The 23262-nt window shown below is 46.4% G+C and overlaps 1 protein-coding gene across 2 annotated transcripts in view; it reads right to left on the reverse strand.

Annotated features, from left to right (window-relative positions):
* Positions 1–18165: 18165 nt before the first annotated feature.
* Positions 18166–23262, reverse strand: part of UNC5CL (unc-5 family C-terminal like) — a 165247-nt gene continuing 160150 nt past the window's right edge. For both annotated transcript variants that reach the window (XM_063812970.1, XM_063812969.1), the window contains 2 exons: positions 22292–22373; positions 18166–19740 (listed from right to left, as the gene is read on the reverse strand). The gene's annotated coding sequence lies outside the window, so the exon portion shown is untranslated. The remainder of the gene's footprint in view (positions 19741–22291; positions 22374–23262) is intronic.

Genomic DNA, 23262 nt, shown 5'->3' on the forward strand with positions numbered 1-23262 from the left:
ACTTTTCCTTCTGTATTCCCAAATGGACATTAAAAAGTCACTTCATCTGACACTTGGCCCCTGACCCCAGGAGAGGTAACCAGGGAAATAGCATTGGGCCCAGAGCTGGCTGTTAAAACAATAAGCTTCCCATTTTGCCTTTCTTATGAGTGCTAGGACAAAACCCCATTGCCCACTGCTGGGTGTCTGTGGATGTATATTTGTGTGTGTGTGTGTGTGTGTGTATGTGTGTGAATGCATTTGTGATGCAAGTGAGCCTACATTTAAACGTGCTTATATGTGGAGGTTTCACGATTAGGGGACTGTGTTGTACAGGTGTATGTATTTTTTCATATCTGTAACCTCAGTGTTTGGAACATGGAGGTGCAAAGTAAATATTTGCTTAACAAATGTTACCAATCAATAGACAATGAGGCTGCACAGTGTGTGCATGCCCCTTCCATTTCATAGCACATCCCTTCCTTGTTCCTACTTTTCCATGAGGAGAAGCCAGCTGGAGCCCATACTGTACCACTGTATCAGTGCGTGGTAAGCAGGGAATGTTTGGAGACTATGTTCTTATTGTCTCTGTGGTGTGTGTGTGTGTGTGTGTGATATGAATGCGTGTCCATGAGTAAGCCCAACCTACCTTCAGAAACAGCCTCAGGCTGGGATCCCTGTGCCACCCTTCTTATCTCTGCACCTCAGGTGTGGCAGTTTTCAGGCATGTCCATGTGAAGAGACCACCAAACAGGCTTTGTATGAGCAATAAAGCTTTTTAATCACCTGGGTGCAGGCAGGCTGAGTCCAAAAAGAGAATCAGCAAAGGGAGAGAGGGGTGGGACTGTTTTATAGGATTTGGGTGGGTAGTGGAAAATTACAGTCAAAGGGGGTTGTTCTCTTGCGGGCAGGGGCGGGGATCACAAGGTGCTCAGTGGGGGAGCTTCTGAGCCAGGAGAAGGAATTTCACAAGGTTAGTTGCTCAGTTAAGGTGGGGCAGGAACAAATCACAATGGTGGAATGTCATCAGTTAAGGCAGGAACCGGCCATTTTCACTTCTTTTGTGATTCTTCACTTGCTTCAGGCCATCTGGACATATACGTGCCGGTCACAGGGGATATGATGGCTTAGCTTGGGCTCAGAGGCCTGACATTCCTGCCTTCTTATATTAATAAGAAAAATAACATAAAATTGTATTGAAGTGTTGGGGCAGTGAAAATTTTTTGGGGGGTGGCATGGAGAGATAATGGGCGATGTTTCTCAGGGCTGCTTCAAGTGGGGGGTGGGAACCTAGAGTGGGAGAGATTAAATTGAAGGAAGATTTTGTGGTAAGGGGTGATATTGTGGGGTTGTTCGAAGGAGCATTTGTCATATAGAATGATTGGTGATGGCCTGGATATGGCTTTGGATGAATTGAGAAACTAAACGGAAGACACAAGGTCCAAATTAGAGAAGGAGAAAAACAGGTATTAAAGGACTAAGAATTGGGAGGACCTGGGACATCCAATTAGAGAGTGCCCAAGGGGGTTCAGCATAATTACTTGCTTGGTTGGAGAGTTTTTGGGCTCTATCCTTGAGTTTTTTTATGTTGTCATACACCAGGCCAGATTGATTTAGGTAAAAACAACACTCTTCATTTAAAAATATAGAGTCCTTTTTTTTCAGCAGTAAGTCAAGGCCTCGGCGGTTTTGGAGGACAACTGCAGCTAAAGAGTCAACTTGGGCCTGGAGGACTGATAAAGTTTGTGATATGTCTGTGATGCTAGCAGAGAAGTCATTGGAGAGGCTACGGAAGGTCGTGACAGAGGTTGAAACGCCTGCTGTTCCAGTACCAAGAGCAATAGTGGAGGCAGAAAGTCCTAAACGGACAAGCAAGGGAATTAGTGGAATAACTCTTTTTTGTTGTGTCATGAGGGGAACAGGGAGCTCTTCAGTCCCATTTGCAAATTGAATTTTGGGAGTAAGGAAAACAGTGTGCATATGCCTGTCCAATTAGCAGGTAGACACATGTAGGTAGAGGATCCACAGAGGAAGAAAAGACCTTGTGCGAGGCAAAACTGGAAATGCAAAGTAAAAAGATGAGAAGGAGTGCTGAAAGAGGTGTCTTGTACCTGGACTCCTAGGGATCCAGCTAGGGCGGCAGCCATCAGAGGTTGTAATGGGGACTGATGGGGTAACTGCATAGAGGGGAAGGTTCAATTTTCATGGTGTATGAGAAAACGTTGAGTGTCTACAAGCAACCTTTCACTGTTATTTACGGGGCTGGGTATAAGTAAACAAGAAGAGGGCCTGGGAGGAGAGTCTGAAGAGCAAGGGGAAGGTAGCCAAGGATGGAGTGAAATACAGGGTAAGTGTCTTCCTAAGTAATAATCACTGCTAATGTTTTTAAGTTTGCCAGTATTGATAGAGGGCTTATCTGTAATACAGAGCTGGAAGGCCCCAATTGTTTCAGTGATGTGTGTAGTTGTGTTTTGGAGATGAAGAGTGAAGGAACATTGAGAAGGTGAAAGGTTACCCAGGGGAATTCCAGTGGGTCTTTGCTGAGAGATACATAAAGGAGCAGCCACAGGAATAGTTTGTGTTGTGAGGGTCCAAATATGGGGGGAGTAGAGTTGATATAAGGAGAAAGGTTTTTTAAGTAAGTGCAGAGGAGGGCGGCAGCTTGCTGATGTGAAATGTCTGGGGAGGTCTTGCTGGACCTGCCTAGAAAGTAAAGAAGTTCTTCAGGAGGGTAAAGGTGAGGGCTGTTAAAGGAAGTTCGGAGGTGTAGGGATACAGGAGATGTTGCCCAGTCTGTATGTAAGGCGGGACAGCTGTGTAGGCGCAGGAAGAAAGGGAAATGCAAAGCCAGCAATTATTCACTAAGGAGGGATTAGAAATGGCTAGGAGAGAGTGAGTAAGGTTGATAGTGTTGTGGAGATAGCTGGGGAGAGGTTGAGGGTGGCATAAGAATGGAAATGAGAATAAAAGTGAGTATAAAAGTAAAGAATAGAACTTCATCAGGGTGAAAGTATTGGAGGGTGCCCTGCCAGCAAAGATCATCTATCCACTCTAAGAGGGAGTTAAGAGTGGTAGTCTGGGGATAGCACTAGGAGATATCAGCTGTGATGGCTTGGAGAAACAGCATAAACCAGCAGTGTAAACAAGAGTAGGGCATTTATGAGCAGTTGAGAACAGTGAATAGGAGTATGACTAGACAGAAGATAGTAGGGATGACTAGTTTTTGGGGCTCAGTCCAAGTAGTGGGGGTGACTGCATAAAGCCCTGTTGCAAAAAGTAGGGTAAGGATGAATACACTTAATAGAATGAAGGGATGTATTAGGCTCATAAGTGTTATTACTGTTCTTCAGAAATGCGAGTGAGTTTAAGGGAAATAGGGGAGAGTACTTGCGACTTCCAGGAGGAAGAGGAGAAATCAGGCTGGCTGTCTGACAGACACAGCTTTATTCTGGAATGGTGAACCCAATGGGGAGGGTCCTGCAGTCAGACTGCAGTTGGGGTACTATAGATGATTAAGTAGGGTCCAGTCCATTGCGGTTGTAGAGTTTGAGGGGTCAGATTCTTAACAAGAACTGATCGTCCAGCTAGGGTGTCTTCATATGGCTGGGAATCTGGAGTGGGCAAGAGAAGATTAGCAGCCTGGCAAATTTCCTGTCTAGCCTGCTGGAGGACTGGAAGATAGTCACCTAGAGGGCTGGTGTCTGGAACGAGGTTGGGACCGAGCAAGAAAGTGCATCCATATAAAAGTTCAAATGGACTGTACCCTGTAGCATCTCGAGGACAGGCTCTAATTCTGAGAAGGACAAGAGGTAAAAGTACTGTCCAGTCTTTTTTAAGTTGGAGGCTGAGCTTGGTGAGGTGTGTCTTTAAAAGACCACTAGTCTGTTCTACCTTTCCTGAAGACTGAGGACGGTAAGGGGTATGAAGGTTCCACTGAATACCAAGAGCCTGAGAAACTGCTTGGGTGATTTGACTTGTAAAGGCTGGTCCGTTATCAGAGTGTATAGAGGTGGGAAGGCCAAACCAAGGAATTATATCTGACAGAAGGGAAGAAATGGCTGCGGTGGCCTTCTCAGACCCTGTGGGAAAGGCCTCTACCCATCCAGTGAAAGTGTCTACCCAGACCAAGAAGTATTTTAGTTTCCTGACTTGGGGCACGTGAGTAAAGTCAATTTGCCAGTCCTGGGCAGGGGCAAATCCCTGAGCTCGATGTGTAGGGAAGGGAGGGGGCCTGAAAAATCCCTGAGGGGTAGTAGAATAGCAGATGGAACAGAGAAGTGATTTTCTTGAGGATAGATTTCCACAATGGAAATGAAATGAGAGGTTCTAAGAGACGGGCTAGTGGCTTATAACCTACATGGAAGAGGTTGTGAAATGACAACAGAACAGAATGGGCCTGTAAGGCTGGAAGGAGATATTTTCCTTGGTCTAAGAACCATTTGCCTTGTGTGGGAAGAGATTGATAGGTGGAAATTTCAGTGGGGGAGTAGGTGGGAGTGACCGATGAGAAGAAGAAAAACTGGCCATGAGGGACAGAAGTTGGAATGCTAGCTGCTTCTTTAGCTACCTTATAAGCATAAGTGTTGCCTAGAACAATGGGATCTGACACCTTTTGATGGCCCTTGCAGTGAATGACTCCAGCTTCCTTTGGAAGTGAAGCAGCCTTGAGAAGGGTTTTTATTAAGGAGGCATTGATGATAGAGGACCCTTGCATAGTGAGGAAACCTCTTTGTGCCCATATAACAGCATGGTGATGGAGGATATGGAAGGCATATTTAGAGTTAGTATAAATATTGACACGTAGTCCCTTTGCAAGAGTGAGGGCTCAAGTTAAGGCAATGAGTTTGGCTTGCTGAGAGGTAGTGGAGGGGGGCAGAGTGGTAGCCTCAATGATAGATGTGGAAGATACTATAGCATAGCCTGCCTTAGCTGGTGACTGGTGATTAGGCCTGGTGGAACTGCCATCAATAAACCAAGTGTGATCAGGGTGAGGAACAGGAAAGAAGGAAATATGGGGAAATAGGGTGAATGTCAGGTGGATCAGAGGGATACAGTCATGGGGGTCAGGTGTGGTATCCGGAATAATGTGAGAGGCCGGATTGAAGTCCAGGCCAGGAACAATGGTAATTGTGGGAGACTCAACAAAGAGTGAGTATAGCTGAAGGAGCCAGGGGGCAGAAAGTTTATGCATCAGGTGTGAGGAAGAAAATAGATTTTGGAAGTTATGAGAGCTGTAGAGAGTCAGTTGAGCATAGTTTGTGATTTTGAGGGCCCGTAAAAGTATTAGGGTGGCAGCAGCCATCGCACGGAGACATGATGGCTAGCCTAAAACAGTAAGGTCAAGTTGTTTGGACAAAAAGGCTACAGGGCACGGTCCCAGTCCTTGTGTAAGAATTCCTACTGCACAGCCCTGCACTTCGGCTGTGTGTAATGAAAATGAGTGGGGAAAGGATTTAGGATCTATGGGGTCAGCTAGGTTTCCTTTTGTGAGTTTATATAATGGTTTTTTTAGGATAACAAAACCAGGTATCCAAAGGCAAAAGTATCCAACCATGCCTAGGAAGGAAAGGAGCTGTTGTTTTGTAGAAGGGATTGGGGTTTGAGAGATCAGTCAGACACGATTGGAAGGGATAGCACATGTGTTTTCATGAAGAATTATGCTGAGGTAGGTAACAGATGGAGAAGAAATTTGAGCTTTGGAGGGGGATGATACCCAATATCCTTTGGAGAATAAATGTTGAAGGAGCAGGAGAGTGTCTTGTTGAGAAGATTCAAAGGAGGGGCTACAAAGTAGAAGGTCATCAATATATTGAATCGGGTGAGAAGCAGAGGGGTGGAAAGAAAGTAAATCATGAGAAAGAGCTTGGCTGAAGTAATGAGGGCTGTCCCTGAAGCCTTGCAGCAGTATGGCCCAGGTAAGCTGCTGGGACTGATGGGTGTCAGGGTCAGTCCAGGTAAAAGCAAAGAGAGGCTGGGACAAGGGGTGCAGGGGAATAGTGAAAAAAGCATCTTTAAGATCAAGAACAGAATAGTGAGTTGTGGAGGAAGGTATTGAGGACAAAAGAGTGTACAGATTGGGCACCACAGGGTGGATAGGCAAAACAATTTGGTTGATAAGGTGCAGATCCTGAACTAACCTGTAAGACTTGTCCGGTTTTTGGACAGGTAAAATGGGGGAATTGTAAAGAGGGTTTATAGGTTTTAGAAGCCTATGCTGTAGCGGGCAAGTGGTAACAGGCTTTAATCCCTTTAAAGCTTGTTGTGAGATGGGATACTGGCGTTAAGCAGGGTAAGACTGATTAGGTTTTAATGGGATAGTAGTGGGCGTGTGATCAGTTGCCAGGGAGGGAGTAGAGGTGTCCCATATTTGTGCGTTAAGGTTGGGGGATATGAGAGGAAGACACAAAGGAGGCCTTGGGTTGGAAGAAGGGTGGCAATGAGATGTGGCTATAGTCCAGGAATAGTCAGGGAAGCAGATAATTTGGTTAAAATGTCTCGGCCTAATAAGGGAACTGGCAGGTGGGGATAACTAAAAAAGAGTGCATAAAAGAATGTTGTCCAAGTTGGCACCAGAGTTGGGGAGTTTTAAGGGGTTTTAAAGCTTGGCCGTCAATACCCACAACAGTTATGGGGGCAAGGGAAACAGGCCCCTGAAAAGAAGGTAATGTGGAGTGGGTAGCCCCAGTATTGATTAAACAGGGGATGGACTTACCCTCCACTGTGAGAGTTACCCGAAGCTCGGCATCCGTGATGGTCCAGGGGGCTTCCAAGGTGATCAGGCCGCATCAGTCTTCAACCACTAAGCCGAGCAGATCTGGGAAGGAGTCAGTCAGAGAGCCTTGGGCTAGAGCTTTAGGGGCTCTAGAAGTGGCTGCCGGGAGAGCTGGGCTGTCTGATTTCCAGTGGGTCCCTGCACAGATGGGACATGGCTTGGGAGGAATCCTGGGCTGCGGGCATTCCTTGTCCCAGTGGCCAGATTTCTGGCACTTGAAGCAAGATCCTGTTGGAGGAAGTCCTGTAGGAATGCTTGACTGCTGCGGCTTAGGCGTATGCAGCTTAGGCATTTTGAAGTTCTTGTGTGCTGGAGGTGTGGCTGGGTTTTGTCTCACAGCAGAGGCAAGTAATTGTAACTCAGAAATGCGTTGCTGTCTGGCTGCCTCCTCTCTATTATTGTACACCTTGAAGGCGAGGTTGATTAATTCCTGTTGTGGGGTTTGAGGGCCGGTTTCTAATTTTTGAAGCTTTTTTATAATGTCAGGAGCTGACTGGGTGATAAAACGCATATTTAGAATGAGACAGCCTTTTGACCCTTCAGGGTCTGTGTCTGTAAAGCGTCTCAGGGTTGCTGCCAAATGAGCCATGAACTGGGCTGGGTTTTCTTCTTTACCTTGAGTAGTTTCTTTAAGCTTGTCATAATTAACAGCTTTGTAAGCTGCCTTTTAAGCCCTTCAACTAGGCAGGAAATCATGTAATCTCACCTAGCTGTACCTGGGGAATCTGCCTGATAGTTCCATTGGGGATCCTCTCGGGGAACTGCTCTAATGCCTTCCTGAAGGTCTGGCTCGTGGAGCCAGTGGTTGTCAGCGTGAGATTGGGCCAGAGAAAAAACTATTTCCTGTTCACCCGAGTCATGGCATCAAATTTCATGCGTGTCCATGTGAAGAGAACACCAAACAGACTTTGTGTGAGCAATAAAGCTTTTTAATCACCTGGGTGCAGGCAGGCTGAGTGCAAAAAGAGAATCAGCAAAGGGAGAGAGGGATGGGGCCGTTTTATGGGATTTGGGTGGGCAGCGGAAAATTACAGTCAAAGGGGGTTGTTCCCTTGCGGGCAGGGGTGGGGGTCACAAGGTGCTCAGTTGGGGAGCTTCTGAGCCAGGAGAAGGAATTTCACAAGGTTAATTACTCAGTTAATGTGGGGCAGGAACAAATCACAAAGGTGGAATGTCATCAGTTAAGGCAGGAACCAGCCATTTTCACTTCTTTTGTGACTCTTTACTTGCTTTGGGCCATCTGGACGTATACGTGCAGGTCACAGGGGATACGATGGCTTAGCTTGGGCTCAGAGGCCTGACAGCAGTGTCCCTTCCTGGGCTCAAGCTGCACAGCTTTGTCCCTTTCCACTCCTCCTCATGCACCTCATATCAGTAGGGAAAGCAGCAGCCACGTCACAGTCAACCAGCCCCAGGGGATAGAGAAACCTTTCTTACACCATGTGTACCATCTCCAGGCCCAGACCTGGGCCCCTCTGTACTGGGAGGCAGCTCAGTGAAACTTCAAAGAAAAGCAAATACTATCCCATCCCCAAAGTGGGTGTGCACACATGTGTACATGTATGTACGAACCCATGAACATACCAGTGCCTAGGCGGTGTCCCAAGTCCAAAATCAGTATTTTAAGATTATGTTACAGGGTGATTAATCTCAGAATCCTTTCTAGTGACTGATTTTGCAACTGACTGCTCAGCCTGCCTGTATTTGGGGTCTATGTAATGAACAAAAACAGAGAAAATATGAAACAGCACCTTGTCGGCCTTAGAACTCAGTTGGGTGATGCCAGTCTAGTGCAAACTAAGTGTACTGACCAAAAGGCGGATAGCAGCCAGACGATGGAGTTGTGCCAGCTGGGGGCAGCCAGGAGGGCTGCATGAGGAACATGGAGCTCCACCAGGGCTCAGAGAGTGAGGAGGGATTTGTGCAACAGAAGATGAACAGAGGCTTTTTGTTGTTTTGTTTTTGGGGTTTTTTTGTTTGTTTTTGAGATGGAGTCTCACTCTGTTGCCCAGGCTGGAGTGCAATGGTATGATCTCAGCTTACTGCAACCTCCACCTCCTGGGTTCAAGTGATTCTCCCAGCCTCAGCCTCCTGAGTAGCTGGGATTACAGGTGCCCACCACCACACCCAGCTAATTTTTGTATTTTTAGTAGAGATGGGGTTTTGCCATGTTGGCCAGCCTGGTCTCGAACTCCTGACCTCAGGTGATCTGCCTGCCTTGGCCTCCCAAAGTGCTGGGATCACAGGCCTGAGCCACCATGCCTGGGCGAGGCTTTCAAATAGAGAGCCAACCAGGATACCAAGAGGAGGCCGAGATGGTATCACCAGCATCTGGAAGCAATTTATTTTACTAAGTGCATCTGTTCTCAAACCTAACTGGTGTCTGCTTACCTGGCAGAGTAAGGCCAAAACGTCCACACCAAGGTTTGCAGCAGATGAAAGGAAGGCATTTATTTGCAGGGCAGCAAGTAAGGAGAATTGGGCGGTCACACTTAAAACCCCAACTCCTAGATGGCTGTCAGGTAAGGGTTTTTAAAGGCAGGGAGGCAGAGGTTACAGGCAAAGTCATAAATCAATACATGGAGAACATACATTAGTTTGACCTAACACAGTGGGACATCTCAAAACAGGAATCCACAGGTCAGAAGTGGATTCAAAGATTTTCTGATTTATTATTGGTTTAGGAAGGATTGCCTAAAAATGTGGGATCAGCAAAAAGGGATGTTAGCTCTGGCTGGAGGATGTGACTTTCTCCAGGCCCCTCAGGGAGAAATTTAGAACAAAGAAGAGTGGTCAGAGTCCAGGCATCAGTTTCCCCTTACCTGAAGTCTAGGTGCCAGCAGATCCATTTGGTGGGGATCCAGGTTTCTGAAAAACAACTCAGTGACCTGTGTTAAGATGTTATCTCTAGTTTCTACCAGGGAACCAAGCATCCCATGATTCTAACTTCCTTGGCTATGGTCTTAAGCTAGTATTACCTTCTTCCTTATCACATTTACTTCTCAGGGAAAGCTAGGTGCCTGAAATTTCCCTTGAAGGAAAGGAAGAAGTTTTTTTGTTTTTTTGTTTTTATGCTTGGGGGAGCCCATAGGCTCCTAAGAGGTCCCTGTTAAGTCTCACTTCCATTCAGCAAGTGATACAAATCCACGTGCATCTGTGTCATCCTCTCAGGAAGCCGTGCATTTATGCATCCACGTGGCATCTGTGGACCACCACCAAATGTGCACCAAGCATGGTGCTAGGCCCAGGAGGGTACAGACAAGGAGAGAGATCTTTCATGGATGGGAAAGTTGAGTCTCTGAGACTGACTCATGCAAGATCAGGGTCTAAGTGGTCAGGACTGGAGGCCAGGTCAGCCTAGCTTCAAGTGCTATACCCTCTGCATAAAACTTATTATGGTGGAGGAGATGGGAGGGGGACCTGGTAGAGTGGGATGCCAGGCTGATTGAGGAAGTCATGCAGATTAGGCTGAATAGGCTGGGCTTATGTGGGTTGAGGGGACAAAGATAATGTCCTGGGCTGCCCTGATCTGGATAAGGACCTGTGGTTTTCTTGAAAGGTGTCCTAGAGCTTCCAGGAGCTGCTGAGACTGAGGAGTTAGCATCACAGCAGCAGGGATGAGGAGGAGGTGGGAGTGCAGGTGGTGAAGGTGTGTATGGCACTGTGGCTGGTGTTCAGGGGTGACTGTGTCTCCTGAATGCTGATGCCATCCCCAAGGCATTTGTAATCAGCCCATGAAACCTGCCCTGGGTCTGAATCCATGAATACATTTATAGGTCATCCCTGTTCTTCAAGTGCTGGTGAATGGTCCCATAAAACACATCTGATTATGACCAGCAGGGCTTCCCAACTCTAAAACCCCTTTTTATTTTGAAAACAAATTCTTAAAATCATTCCTTGATGAGGAAAGTACCCATGCTGACATTTTCAAGGGTGGATAGTGGAGGAAGGAGTTCCTGGGTGTTCCTGCAGCTGTGCCAGGGCTCTGGCAGCCTTCTGGGACATCATGCAACTCTCCTGGTCCTTTTTCCTCTCCGTATCTTAGCAAGGAAACATGCATGCACATTCCTGTTTCTCAAGGTTGCTGTGAGGATAATTAGTTTACATTCATCTGTCACCGTGCTCCCTTTACAGCCAGCATCTGAGATTGTCTCTAATTATTATGACAAATCTCATGGAGCCCGCTGAGAGATCTGAGCCATCTCTGGACTTTAAACCCACGTGTGGCTTTTGTTTTCACTTGGTTGCTATTGGCTCCAAAGTTTATATCTCCCTCCAGCACCTCTCTCCAAGGCTGCATGTCTGGCAGCCCACAGGCCAGCCTGACATGATGGTCCTGTGGGTATCTTAACGTTGACCATACTGTGAACACCCCTCCAAGCCTGTTATCCTTCCCTTGGTCCCCCTCCCCACTGCTGGTGTCAAATTCATTCAACAAATATTTATGTATTGAGCACCCACCCCATGCAGGCCCTGTGGGGTGCTGGGATGGGGTAAGGGGAAAGGATGAGGCCTCAGCCTTTGTGGAGTCTAGAATCTTCCATTACTTTCCTTCCAGATAGTTCTGGCAAGAAACCAAGAAACCATCTTAGATGTTTCTCTCCCTCTCCTCTCACTCCCAACCAGTTATCAAATCCCCTCAGTATTACTTCCATGACTTTTTAATCTGCCCCTTCCTTTTCACCACTCCAGCCTGGTTCAGACTTCCTTTGTCACTGGAGTGGACCACTGAGAACTTGCTGGCCTCCCCGCCCCCACCCTAGCTTCCTCCATCGTATTGCTCTAACTCCCTTAGGGGTCACTGTCTTCATAATAAAAACCAGACTCCTCCTGACACCAAAGCAACAACCATCTAGACCCAGCCTGTCCTAGGTCTCACTTCTCACCATGCACCGCACACAGGATGCTTCACACACATAGATCTACTCTCTCTCTGCTGAACCTCTCAGACCTCCTTGCCTCAGTGAATGCAGTTTCCTCCAGGAGAAACTCCCTTATCCCTCCCCCAAGCCCCCTCTCCACCTACACACATACTATCCCCCTTTCTCCACTGGGTAACATCTACCCGTCCTTTCAGGCTCTATTCAAATGCTGTGATTCTACAAAGCCTTCCCTGATTTCTGGGTAGAAATAATTCATCTCTCTTTCTTCTCAAAATGCTTCATCTGCACCTTTGTGCCAGCATTTATCACACTTTATCCTGTAGTCAGCTGAATGCTGTTCATGTTCTTTTCCCTACGCTAATAATAACAGTCATAACAATAATTAATGCTGATTGATTGCTTGTACTAATCATTTAACATGTATTATCTCATTTAATTCTCAAGAGAACCTCACAAAATAGGTGTGTTATTTTCCCCATTTTGCAGAGGAGGAAGCAAGCTCATGCTATGTAATCACATGCCTGAGGTCACCCAGACAGCGAGATTTGGGCCCAGGTGCTCTGACCCTGGAGCTGGCACCCTTTCCCACTCCCAAGAACTGCCTTCGGGAGGCTAGAGGTCAACAGGCAAGGAGTTCAACTCACGTCGCTGTGCCGCTTCTGCCTCCTTCACAAAGCCAGGCACATGGAGGCAGGACACCGATGCTTATTGATTAAGAATTAAAGATCCATTGGCTGAAGAGTTGAAAGGAGGTAGAGGATAGAAAATAGAAAAAGACATGGGGGTAGAAGAAAAGAGATTCCAGGGTTCCCTTAAACAGAATTCCCTCCTTCCTCCCAGCCTCCTTCCTCCCACTTAAATATTTTTTTCCTACTGTATTCATTTCCTGGGGTTGCCAGTTAAGGTGTTGGCAGGACCATGCTTCCTCTGCCACCTTCAGGGGAGAATATTTCCTTGTCTCCTCCAGCTCCTGGTAGCCCCAGGAATTCCTTGGCTCGTGGCTGCATAATTCTAACTTCTACCTCCATCTTCACATGACCATCTTCCTTCTCTCTCTCTGTCTTCTCTTATTATAAAGACAATAGCTATATGGGGTGGAAGCCCACTCTAATGACCACATCTTACCTTAATTATATCTTCAAAGACCCTGTTTCCAATAAGATCCCATTCACAGGTTAGAACCTCAACATCTCTTTTGGGGGGATGTAATTCAACCCCAACACTGCCTATTAATCAGATTATGACACATGAGGATATAGGGCTTTCATAGCACCAAGAAAACTGTAATCATCCACTACTGAGATACAAATCCCTGGTTCTGCTTTCTGAGTTGACATCGCCATATGATAAATCCCTAGTTCTTTAAGATGTTTAACTCGTGTCATTTTGAGACACATGAATTGACAGCTGGGGATGAAGACAGAGTGAGCAAGAAGAAAGGAGTGACTGATGGCCCCTCCGGGCTGGATGAGTGCAGCCGGGGCAGAGTCCTGGCTTGGGACAGCTGCTTATCAGAGCTAACCAGGTGTTTTGTACAGCATTAGCCCCACCTGAGCTTCTTGCCCATCTTGGGTTCCACATTTGAGTTGGGTGATAGTCACAGCACAATCTCCCTTCCTCTCCCACCAGGGAAACTGTTTTTTCCAAAGTAAGACTTGTTCACTCTGCATTGTCTATCATTTCCCCACTGTCTGCCTCAGTTTACCCTTCCATCAAATTAGGACACCAAGAACACCTAAATTTAAGTGATTGGCATTGTACCTCTTCCATTACGATCCTGGGTATTCCCATGCATGTCTGTGGGGCTCTGGCTGCCTTCCAAACACAGGTAGCGCTAGCTGCTACAGAGAGCTTTAAGGGCTTTGCTTCTCCATCTGAGCATCCTGACTGCTGTGTCTGGGGCTCTGCCCAGAGTCTAGAAGCTCCCGTGCCTTCTCATAAGGAATGGGGCAAAAGACTGTGAATTGTACATTGACTAGGGAACAGAAACAGTGCTGGGATATTTTATTAAATAACTACAACCCTGTTAGGTTATTATTATTAGCTCCATTTCACAATGAGGAAACTGAGGCCAGGGAAGTTAAAGTACCTTGCCTGCCCTCACATGGCTCATAAGTGGGGGCTCTTTGTACATTGGGGTGCTGTGCCTGGGCTCACAGTGCCAGCCTCCACAGGCCAGCTCTTGCTATGGCACCGCTGTTCATGTTTACAGTTTCTCTGCTTCTGACATTTTGGGTGGACTGGTTGAGCCACTGTTCAGCAGGACCGCAGGAAATACCTGTTCCCCATTCTTCCAGTCCAACCCTGATTTCTGTCTCACACAGGGTCACTGAAGCCACAGGGCTACCACCGTGCTTCCTCCATCACTTTGTGTCTCCTTTGCTGCCCCCAACAGGGATTCTGGGGCCAAAGCACACACTGGCTTGCTTAGGCTCTGGTCTCAGGCATAGGAAGAAAGCAAGGAAGATGGTGGGAGTTACCCAGGGCACTGGCTCACATGGACCTCCTCCCTGCCACCCCTCCTTAAGGCTTTACTTAACCAGGTAGTTGTGGGTGCAGTAAGGGAGGCTCAGCTTGGATGACAGTTGAACACCAGCACTGGGCTAAGCTAATACCCACTTATGACCAGGGGCTCCAGAGAATGACTAGGAGGGTGGTGACGGGGAGAGCAACCCTCTGCAAAGAGAAACCATGCCAGGGTGGGCTGTGAGCTCTGCCTGGTCTGCAGGTCACCCTTCATTCCTCTCTTTCTGGCTCCTCCTTCTTCATTTTCTCCATCCCTGTGTCTGCTCTTCTCTCTCTTTCTTGCCCTATTTTATAATTTCTCTCTGTCAAGAGGTCTTTGTCCCTGTCTTTTCATCTCTTTCTCTGTCTCTCCTTCACTTGCTTTCTCCCTCCATCCCTAAACAAAACTTAGCCCCACTGGTCTCCAGGACCAGATGGATTGTGAAATAGGGTCCCCTTCCAAGGAGGAACGCTCTAGGCTCAGGTCAAGGCAGGAGCTGCTCATGTGTGTGTGTGAGCACACACACACACACACACACACAGCAGTAGTCTAGGATGGCACAGGGAGACGTGGCTTCCTTCTGTTCCCACATTCCCTGGGAAGCATCCTTCCTTTTCATATCCCTTCTACATGATGAGTGGTAGTTGGACAAGACGATGTTACACTGTCTAGTGTCCAGCACCGACACTCTGTAATTCTATGGAAATGGGTGTAAGTGACAGCACAAGAGGCTCAAGGCCACAAGTCCATGAACTCCTCTTTTCTCCTTGGGGATTCCTGGCAGGGGTCTCAAGATCCCCAAGCACTGCAGCCTGTGGGATACTTTCTAGTGTCTCATGTTTGACTTCCAGTTGGACCATTTTGTGGTGCCATAGCCCATTTCCTCTGGGTAGACCTTCACAAATAGGCGAGCAAGAAGAACGCCCCAGCTGCCATGTGCTCAGGGTAAGCAGGTCTCTGTCTGTGGCTCCTGAAGAGCACTTGCGCTATCCCCTATACTCTGCACCAGCCTCCCCTCCCCAGAACTGGAGCTAGGGTCTGAGTGGAGAGCTTGCTGAGGGATGTGAGGTAGGGTGGGGGCAGGACTGAGGGAGGGGGCATATGGAGGGACAGACATGAGACAGAAAATGGCAGAAGCTTAGATACAACCTGTTTCCCTCACAGGACCAACTCCTGCCTGGGGGAGGGCTGGGGGTGGGCAGAAGGACTCTCTCAGCTTTGGGATTTCTCTGGTCAAGGGAGCCCAACCCACCTTTTTAAAGAAAGAAGCCCCAGAAAGGAAGATGAAGCCCAGAGAATCCTTTGCCCAGGATGCAGTATAAATCTCAACCTGCTCCACAGGAAGGAGGAGAAATCTCATTTATAATCTTGATGAACTGGAAACTTAGTAAGCCCAGGCCCGCCCAGATGAGTGCTCAATTAATGAGAGGAGGAGAGCACTGCTAATTCCCTTCTCCTTGGGTGGTTGTAATCGCACCGTTCAGCCCTCCCTGCCCCTCCAGAAACTCCTGGGAAATGGCAACAACTTTGAACATTACACTGGCAGCCCCCACCTCAGTGAAGGTCCTCGAGCAAGTCTGAGAGAGCAGAAGTGACTTCTCTTTCTCCTTCCTTTCCTTCTTTTTTCTTTCTTCCTTCTTTTTCTGTTTTCCTTTCTTCCTTTCTCCCTTCCCCCTTCCATCCCTCCTTCCTTCCTTCTTTCCTTCCATTTTCTTTTCCTTCCTTTCTCTTTTCTCCCTTCTTCCTTCCCTGCCTCCTTTCCTCCCTTCTTTTTTCCTTTCTTCCTTCCTTTTCTCTATCTTCCTTTCTCTTTTCCTCCTCTCCTTCCTTCTTTCTTTTCTTCCTTCCTCCCTCCCATTCTTTCTGTGCATGTATGTGAGTGTTAAGTGTCTTGGCCAGGTCACTCACCCTTCTCAGATCATCATGCAGGACCCCTCTCCCACCCACATTGCCATTACCACCCTTCACCACCCCCACCATAGGCAACCACTCTATCTTTTGTAGTGTACCCTGAGATTAGATTTGTATATTCATGCCTTTTTAATTCATACACATGGTATTGCATTACAGACTCTGTTCTTTTTACTTTGCTTTTTTTTACCTTCAGCACTATTTCAAAATGTCTAGCAGAGAAGCTATGTGCAGATGGAGTTCATCATTCTGGCTGCTGCTCAGAGTTTGCAGGAGGTTCTGCCACATGCCACCTCTCTATTCCTCTAACGATGGACACCTGTGTTGCCTCCAATCCCAGCTGCCACAGCATCACTACACAGAACATCCATGTGCATATCCGCAATGGACCCTCATGAGGTCACCCTGTAGCTCATGTCCAGAGTGCAGTTCTGGCTGAGAGAACACGCACAGCCTTGATCTGCCCAAGGACTGTGCGTGGGTAGGCTCTGCATTGGCACTAGGAAAATACTCATTTTGTTTGGTGGTTTTACCTTCATAGACACAGCTAAGCCTAAGAAAATGCTGGAACTTTCCTGCTTGTGGTCCCACAAATGTCCATGCCCCTTCAGGGTCGAGTAGCCCAGTTCCAGGGACACCATGCACACTGTGTTCTTCTGTGTTATGCCCAGGGGGCCCTTCACATGAGTGCAACTCTGTGGTCCCCATGCCAGTCACTGCATGATTAAAGTTCCTTGGGAGAGGTGAGGCCCCTTGGCTCATCTCTGACTCATCTCTAGAAGTGAGTAACTGCAGTCTTGTCTCCATCAGGGTTGCTCCCCAGCCTTCAAACCCCCTGCCTCCTCCACCTTCACCTTTTCTGTCAAGTCACAGCTCAGCACTTTGATGCCACCACACCACCACCCTGCAACTGGCTCACCCTCCTCAGACTGAGGACCAGCATCCCAGCCTGACTGCCACTGGGGTCTCAGGTGTGTCCCCATCACTAAGTCTCTGGTGGCAGCCAGATCTGAGACCCAGATAGCTAATCTGTACTCTTGGAGAGACCAGCTGAATGAACAGACTTTTCAAAGTGCTAAAACTTTATTTGTGATAGCCCAAAACTACCACCAACCCAAATCAACCTCAACAGTAGAATGAGTGAGCCTACTGCAGTATGTTCATACAATGGAATACTACATAGTAATGACCAAAAAAGCAAAGAACATCTTGGATAAATTTCACATGCACTGTATTGAGTAAAAGAAACCAGACATTAAAGAGCTCATCCATGGCCAGGCGCTGTGGCTCACGCCTGTAATCCCAGCACTCTGGGAGGCCGAGGTGGGTGGACGTCTTGAGGTCAGGAGTTTGAGACCAGCCTGGCCAACATGGTGAAACCCCATCTCTACCAAAACACACAAAAAAATCAGCTGGGTATGGTGGTGCACACATAATCACAGCTACGTGAGAGGCTAAAGCAGGAGAATCACTTGAACCTGGGAGGCGGAGGTTTCAATGAGCCAAGATCACGCCACTGCATTCAGCCTGGGTGACAGAGCGAAACTCTGTCAAAAAAAAACCAAAAACAAAAAAAAACCTCATCCAGTACCATTGCTTTGAGGTTCAAAAGCAGACAAAACTAGTCTATGGTAATAGAAATCAGAATAATAGTTACTCAGGCCAGGCATGTTGGTTCACACCTGTAATCCGAGCACTTTGGGAGGCTGAGGCGGGCAGATTGCCTGAGCTCAGGAGTTCAAGACCAGCCTGGGCAACACGGTGAAACCCCGTCTCTACTAAAATACAAAAAAAAAAAAAAAAAAAAATTGCAGGGCATGGTGGCATGCGCCTGTAGTCTCAGCTACTCGGGAGGCTGAGGCAGGAGAATTGCTTGAACCCGGGAGGCAGAGGTTGCATTGAGCCGAGATTGTGCCACTGCACTCCAGCCTGGGCGACAGAGTGAGACTCCATCTCAAAAATAAATAAATAAATAAATAAAAATGGATAATAGTTACTCTTGGGGAAAGAAGTTGACTGGGAAGAAGAACAGGGGAGTCTTCTAGGGAGGTAGAAATGTTCTGTATCTTGATTTGGGTGATAGTTACACGAGGGTAACTTGACACATGTCAAAATTCAATGAACACTTGAGTAGATATTTATTCAAAGAAGATATACAAATGGTCACTAAAATAAGCACATGAAACAATACTCAACATCATTAGTCATTCAGAAAATGCAAAAAAAAAATGTGCAATGAGATACCACTTCACTCCCACTAGGATAGCTATAATTTAAAAAGAAAATAACAAGTGTTGGCAAGGAGGTAGAGAAATTGGAACCCTCATATATTCCTGGTGAGAATGTAAAATGGTGCAACCATTTTGGAAAACAGTTTGGCAGTTCCTCAAAATGTTAAAGATATAATTAGCATGTGATCCAGGAATTCCACTCATAGGTATACACCCAAAAGAATTGAAAATACATGTCCACACAAAAACTTATACATGAATGTTCATAGCAGCATTATTCATGTCAATAATACCTTAAATGTGGAGACAACCCAAATGTCCATCAACTGAAGAATGGATAAACAAAATGTGGTATATCCATACAATGGAATATTACTGAGCAGTAAAAAGAAATGAAGTACTTATGCATGCCACGACATAGGTGAACCTTGAAAACATTATACTAAGTAAAAGAAGCCAGAAATGAAAGGTCATATATGATTCTACTTATATGAAATATCCAACATCCACAGAGGCAGAGGCAAATCCATAAGACAGAAAGTAGACTAATGGGTGCACGGGTGAGGAGCAGGGAAGAACAGGAAGTGACTGTTAATGGGTACAGGATTTATTTTGGGGGTGATGAAGATATTCTGCATTAGACAGTGGTAAAGATTGCACAACTGTGAATATACCAAAAACTACTGAAACTTTAAAACTGTGAATTTTATGATCAGTGATTGAGATTTTAGATCTCAACAAAGCTGTTATTAAAAATTCATTGAGCTACACACTTAATATTTTGCATGTTACTGTATAAAAGTTATACATAAGTAAATAAATAAACAAATATACCTGAAAGAAAATGTTTTTAAAAAATCAGTGCTAGGATTTAAAAAGTGAAATACAGAACAAGGTTCATAATACTGTACTATTTGTGTAAACTCAAAATTATATACATATAAAGCAACACTGCATTTCTATAAGAATTCATGCTAATTCAAAGATAAATGCTAGATTGCCCCTCAAGAAATCTGAATTTCTGCCTCTGAATTGAGTTGTCCTCTCAGTCCCAGATGATGGTCGCTGGCCCTGATTCTCACCCAGATGCCACCTGAACCCATTCCCTTGGGCTGAATTAGGTCCCTGGGTCTCTTACCCATTGTGTATGAACAGGGATCTCAGTGCTGATTGCTGCCCCATTTGCCTTCTGAACTGAACCTCCTCTTGGAATATCTTTTACCTGATCCAGATATCCTGGTACTGGTGATTGTCCTGACCATCCATGAGAGATCTACACGTCCTCTGAGCATGCCAACAGGGACTACCTGGTCTTCTCCAGGGCAACCTTCTGGCTGAGTCAGTCTCCCGAGGCTATCCCTAGCCTGAGGAGTGTCTGCACCTGCCTGGATGGCTGAGGGATGCACAGGGTCCACTGTAATTGATACCACAGTCTGCTTGGTGCCCAGGCACAGAGACCTAGAAAGCAAGAGGTCTGTGTTGATGGCCTGATCACACTGACAGGGGCTAGATCTTGCCACACAGTGCAGCAGACTCTGTCTTTGGAGCATTTGAAATGACAGACACAGCCACTTATCTCATCAAGTGAAAGGACTGGTGATGACAATCCCCCTGGATTGTCAGATACTGATTTATCTCAAACATCCCTTGAGAAGCTCTTTACTTGCTGAAGAGACTGGCAAAATTGTTGTATGTATTGGTCGAGCTTCTCAGTTGCAGACAACAGAATACTCTCTAGGTAGTTTAAGCAGAGAGCAGTTTAGTACAGATATAGAGAGCTCACAAAATCACTGGAACTGCAGAAGAAACGCCCTCTATGCTCAGTTACTGGAAACAAATACCTGAACAAACCTTAGAACTGGCCCAGTAAAGAAACCTATGCCTGTGTCATGGTTGGCAAGCTGCCATCACTACCACCGCCCCCACTCCAACACAAACACACACACACACACTAGCCACCAGCACAAAGAGTGTTCTACCCCTTGCCTGGTCTCTCATTTAACTCACTCCCCAGTCAATGTCTCAGTCACACCTAACGAGAAGTCATATTGGAAGCTGTTACTAGCCATCCCAGCTGGTCTGGGACTGGGGGTTTCCCATGTTGCAGGACTTTCAGTGCTAAATCAGAAAAGCCCCAGGCAAAACAGGACAGATTGGTCACCCTAGCTAGGAAATGTAGTGTTTTTGGAGTAAGCACTGGGGAGGTAGGAGCCACACTGTGGGGAACTGTCAAAATGTGAAGAGGAGGTCAGATGATTTGGGCCAGCTACAATGACAGATTATCTCTAAACTTCATGATAAAAATAAATTATAATATTATAATCACCACTTATTGAGTATTTACTATATGCCCTGAGCTTGCTTGCCAAGTTCTTTAGTATTACTGTTATTTATTATTATTATTATTTTCTCATTTTATCTTCACCACAAACCTATGATAGTACATTATTTATCTAATGCTCTTCTAGGTCCTGTTATGGAGCTTATGTTGTGGGAAAAACAGACATTTAAGCTGAGGCATGAGCGATGGGGAGGCAGCCAGACACACAGAGATCTGCGGAAAGGATGTTCTAGCCAGAGGGAACAGCAAGTGCAAAAACCTGGGGACGGGAACAGAAAGGAGTTTTGCCTACTCAGGGAACAGAAGGAGCTCTGTGTGGCTGCAGGAGAGCATGTGAGAACAGGAAGTGGTATACAACAAGGTTTAGGTCTGGTAGACAATGGTAAGGAAGATGGATTGTATTTTAAGAAAAATGAGGAACTAGGGGATGGTTTTAAGCAGGGGAGTGGTATGATTAGATTTTCATTTTATATCCAAGGTCACAAAGCTGGTGAATGAGAAAGGAAATTTGAAGCCAGATATTTATCACTACAGATTGCGTTATCACCTGTTTTCAGCTACCATGCAAGCTGACATCATCCAGGACTCATAAGCAAGCGCCTCTAGTTTGTTCACAAACGCTCATTCTGTGTTGATTTCCCTACAGCAATGATTCTTCATCAGAGGCAATTTGTCCCCCAAGGGGATATTTGACAATGCCTGAAGGTATTTTTGGTTGGTACAACTTGGGGGTAGGAGGTGGTGCCAGCATGGAGTGGGTAGAGGCCAGGGATGCTCCTAAACATCCTACAGTGTACAGAGCAGCCCCACGACAAAGAATTGTCTAACCCCAGATGTCAACACTTCTCTGCAGTAAGTAACAGTCATTTTCTCATATGTACAATGATGGGTGAATTCAAATGAAAGCTGAGGCTCCTTCCAACTCCCTGAGTGTGTATACTTTGCTTGGGAGACAGGAGTGCTTCAAAGCAGGCAGTGGCCCTCAGCACACATCACAGGGGTTTCTGTGACACAGTCTTTCATTCATTCTGCCACAAAACCAGGCAAGTCCTGGCAGCATGGGAAGGAAGAAAAATTGCTAGTGAGTGTGGAGTGGAGAAAAACCACTGGTTTGGTTGGACTTTTCACCTCCTAGGAACAGTTGCTGTGTTTCCCAGTGCTCCAGCAGCCAGGCAGAGTGGCAATCAAGCAATTCCTGGCAGCGGGCCAGCTGATGGTGATGGGCCCGGCTCTGCCTGAGTCTGGGTGAGCTCTCCTGGGGCTTCCAAACACTCAAGGCTGGGCACTGAGGCTGCAAGGGTGAGGGGATGACCAGCTTCCCCTTATACACTGCACAATGACATTTGTACATGTGTAGATACTCCCTATAATCTGTACTCTCACATGACATCTAAACACAGTACTCCTACTGCACACCCAGAGTACACTTTTCAATGCCTGCATATCCACACAGTTCCGGCTCTCTCCTGGTGGCCACATGACCAACCCATCAGACCAGACGGTGCATGAATTATAGAGTGGAGATTCCCTATTCACACTATGTTACCAACTTTGGAGGCTGGGTGCACGCACATACATCTTCCATTTCCAAACACCACAGGCTGACTGCACATCATTTATGCTGTAAGAATGCAACATCAGACTCACTAAAACGAATTGAGTGCTTACCATGTGCCACATGCTGTAAGTACTTCTATACATCTTCTCTTTGAGTCATTCTATCTTCATCTGGGTTCCTTGGAAAGCAAACCTTGAAATAAAAATTCGGGAGCAAGTAGTTTAGTTGGGAGGTGATGCAGGAATTACTATGAGGGAATGGGGAGCAAGGTAGTGAGGGAAGAAAAGCTCATAAAGGGTATGTAAATGTAGAAGTCACTGCTCTGGGAAACTGGTTCGAGCCTCAGGGAGACCATATGGAACACTGCTCAGGTTTGTCCCCTCATCAGAGGAGAAAAAGCTTTGGTCCCTCACTGCCTGGTTGGCTAGAGGAATGTAGACAGAACACTCACAGCCTCTGCCGCATCTCCCAATACCACTAAGGAAAGTATTAGATAACTCTACTTTAGATGAGGCATCAGGGGTTAGAAGAGGTTAAGCTAACTTGTCCAAGGCAACATGGCTAATGAAGTATGGAACCAGGATTCAAACTTGGGTCTGGCTAACTGCAGAGCCCACATTCATACTCACTGTGTTAGCTTCCTCGAGTTGCAAAAAAAAAAAAAAAGAGTACCACAAAGTACCACACACAGGGTGATTTTACACAACAGAAATGTGTTGTCTCACAGTACTAGAGGCATGAAATTCAAGACCAAAGTGTCACTAGGGTTGGTTCCTTCTGAGGGCTGTGAGAATCTGTTCCATGCCTCTCCCCTAGTTTTCTGCTGGTTTGCTGCCAATCTTTAGTATTTCTTGGCTTGTAGAAGCATCACCCCAGCTCTGCCTTCATCTTCACATGATACTCTCTCTGTGTTCACTTCCATGTCTAAATGTCCCCTTTTTATAAAGACGCCAACCATACTGAATCAGTGCCAATCCTAAGGACCTCATCTTAACCAACTACACCTGCAATGACCTTATTTCCAAGTAAGACTGCATCCAGAGGTACCAGGAGTTAGGACTTCAACACAGAACTTCTGAGG

This window comes from Pan troglodytes, chromosome 5 (assembly GCF_028858775.2).
Source record: "Pan troglodytes isolate AG18354 chromosome 5, NHGRI_mPanTro3-v2.0_pri, whole genome shotgun sequence".
NCBI classification, from domain to species: Eukaryota; Metazoa; Chordata; class Mammalia; order Primates; family Hominidae; genus Pan; species Pan troglodytes.